This window comes from Perna viridis, chromosome 8, assembly GCF_037379345.1.
Source record: "Perna viridis isolate PV_CMFRI_1.1 ecotype Kerala chromosome 8, ASM3737934v1, whole genome shotgun sequence".
NCBI classification, from domain to species: domain Eukaryota; kingdom Metazoa; phylum Mollusca; class Bivalvia; order Mytilida; family Mytilidae; genus Perna; species Perna viridis.
Window position 1 is genome coordinate 43,329,595 of NC_142452.1, and position 3,384 is coordinate 43,332,978.

Consider the following 3,384-nt stretch of genomic DNA (forward strand, 5'->3'; position numbering starts at 1 on the left):
TTACCACTAAATTGAGCATGAAACAATACGGTTGTAATTAACATGTTGTACGAACACATACTTTATATATTCATTTTTCTATTCAAACATTCTATCGCTCATAGCCATGTTCAATTCTTTCGTAAAACATGTCTTTAGCAAAGTTTGATGGCTACATGTATCATTAAATATGCTCTAGATTTTGCCATGGAACCTCAAATTTTTACCTAATCCATCGTTAAAATTTTTTTATAAACATATTTATATGAAATTATTATTCACTGCCTACTTTTTTAGCATTTGAGTGGGAAGCTGCATGTTTACTGTAATTTCAATGTCTGTCTTTCTGCTCACGCTTTCGTTTTGTCTGTGTTAGTCTCCTTTTATTATAACCCAACTCGTGAGTGGAATGTACGTCATCTTATCTTTCCGTCATTTCATCTGTCCAAAATCAGTTGCATTTTTTTGGACTCCAAAGGAATGGAATGACTTAGTAAAATATCTCAATTTCACATTTTCAATTACAATAAATTTGATTGCGTAAAATAACTTGTCCTGATCTGGACAACCATTTCACATCATAATTTTTGTGTTTTTTTTTAAAACATCAAAACCTCAATATCTCGCATAGAGAGACAAAACTAGCGTGCATTAAACCACAACCATCACACATTTAGGTAAATGGAACAGGGACATATTTGTATATTAAAAAGTGCTCAGTTATGCTAGAATTCAAATATGACGTCCTTAACAGGCCTTGAGACCACAACTGTGGTCGATTGTCGACAGCTATATGAGCAGCGCACGAATTATTTGTGCGTGGCATGTGTATGTTGTAAATTACTGCCCACTTTAATCATGTAAATGTAAACAAACACACGTAACATTCCGATGTGTAGCAGCTGTTTTCATTTATTTCAGTAGTGGGAATGAACATCAAATTCATAATAAATATATTAAACTTATGTCTTAAAAAAGTTATATTATTTTCCGTAAAATTCACTTGCACACATACTCGGGATAAAGTAATGCGACATATTTGGTCAGCCCGTGGTAAAACAATGATAAAATTGAGTTTCCGTGATAAATTTCTTAAACAACAAAGAGAACTTCAACTTTTTTGAAACAGTACTTGAACTTAGATTTGAAAGGAAAAAAACTGGAATCTAGAATTCTACAGATGAACAAGGCATTCAACTCATAGAAAAAAGACATCAAATTAAAACAGATTTACAAGCTACTTATAAAAGCAAAGCTGAACATAATATTAAAATCAGGGGCAGAAACAAACAGGAAGTTTCCTAAACACACTTACCAATGTTGTTAAAATTAAGGAACTGAACGGTACAATCAAGGCATAACAATGTATTCCATGGTCAATCATTGAGAAAATCCTAAAACCTGTGCGTTATATACTCATGGCTGAACGTTCTGCAAGCATATCATGTAAAGTGCTTTGGTTGACAGGTCTCTCTTCTTTTACATAAGAGGCGACCACTAATTAAGAAAGGAGAGGAAATGTATCCTAAATGAAATGTGTGTTTAAATAGGAATATTGTGAGCATTGCTTATTATACTGGCAGTCCACTCCCACATTCGATAACCTGCACATTTTCTCCTTGGTCTTGGATTAAGGCTACAAACTATTAATTCCACTTCCCATAGGCGTCTATGCTTAATTCACAATATTCAATGGCTTATCTGGACTTTACCTTAATTTTAACCTGCAGAGGACTGTCAGCATGTTTCTACATATGTCAGCTCACAATCCTCAGAATGGTTTGTCCCCGTGCAAGTCCGGATATTAAAAGAATAGGCCTGCAGCAGCGCTAAGCCTGTCGTAAAAGGCGACTAAATAGTGCTAAGAAACCCAGCCGAGGGCTAGGCGCTTTGCCCACAGAGCAACTGGGATGTGTGCCCCAGGTGGTGGAATGGGGTACCTCTGGCGTGTTACATGCTGGGGTTGTCAGGCTATAATACGGAAAACCTTACCGCAAACCAAAGTGGTGCATCGTGTTGGGAAAGATGCCACGTTCCTTGCACGTTAAAGAACCGTGCTGTGGTATTCGATAGGAGTAGCATATGAGTAGGAACCTTTGCGCTCCGCCACAGGAGGCTAAATTGCCCGACCTTACCCGTCCCTCCCTTTTTCTAGTGACAATCAAAATTAGTCGACCCTATTATCCTTGTGTCCCATCCCTATTTTTCATTTCATCTTCATTTCATGTTCATCGTCTGAATATAGCTGAAATGTTGCTGCTAGGACGTTAAACCCCAACAATCAATCAATCAATCAGAATGGCATATGGGGTTAGCAGACTTACAGTGCAGTACTGGTCACCGGAAGTGAAGGGTCTATAAATAGCATGGGAAATCCCTGAGTTTTCACAAGATAGGGGTATATTTAGAAATCATTGTGGAGATTAGGCTTTAAATCACAAGAAGCAAAATGCACATATAAAATGTACAGAAATGTTTTTCCTTTCAGAAACTGTTTCAATTTTTTAAATAAAATGAGAACTTACTTCACACCACTATGAGGAACAGGAGGCAATTTCTGTGTAGGACAATTTTTGCGTTCCGAATGCTCATTGGTTGAATTGGTGGTCTGTAACCTTAATTTGGATCAAAATTCGAAAAGCGGATGCAAACTGGCGATATGTAATAAATATATTGCGAAAGTTTCATTAAATTTCATTCAGCTGTGTAGAATTGGTTTAGTGAAGAGGTGCAAAATACGGATGTGCAATAAATAATTTTGAACGTTTAAACTGTGTAGGAGGAGTAACGTATGAGCAGAGGGTACCCCCCTCCCCCCATGTCCCCATATCCGTAAATGACGAAGTTTATGTTTTGCTGTGTGAACTCCCAAATTGATTTCAATCAAAATCTGAAATAGGTTTGCATAATGGAATTGTGTAGTAATGATTATGTGAAAGTTTCATCAAATTCCATACAGTGAGGAAGGAGGAGTAACGGATAAGAGATGGGTACCCCCATGTCCCCATATTCATAAAATAATGACAATATCAACATTTTGCTATGTGAACTACCATACTGATTTCAATCGAATCTAAAATAGGTTTGCATAATGGAAATGTGTAATAAAGATTACGTGGAAGTGAAAGTTTCATCTAATTCCTACAGTGGCATTGAAGGAGTAATGGATAAGAGATCGGTCCTCACATGGAAGAACAGAAGGGGCGGACACTTTTATCACTATATACTTTGCATGTGGGGGTTACATATAGCAAGAAAACATAGGCGAGAATGTACACCTAGTAGTCTCGGTAAATTTGACCAGAATGGAGGACCTTTTTGTTATTACCTGAGGGTAAAATATCCACCCTGGTGAACAGTTAAACCATACAGCACTAGTTTATATCAATAACAGAGAGAAGAAGA

General features: G+C 37.0%; 1 protein-coding gene across 1 annotated transcript in view; it reads right to left on the reverse strand.

The window, feature by feature from the left end:
* LOC148610637 (uncharacterized) overlaps positions 1 to 1,863 on the reverse strand; it is a 55,785-nt gene extending 53,922 nt beyond the window's left edge. The window contains exon 1 of the mRNA XM_088595861.1: positions 1,295 to 1,863. The gene's annotated coding sequence lies outside the window, so the exon portion shown is untranslated. The remainder of the gene's footprint in view (positions 1 to 1,294) is intronic.
* Positions 1,864 to 3,384: the final 1,521 nt, after the last annotated feature.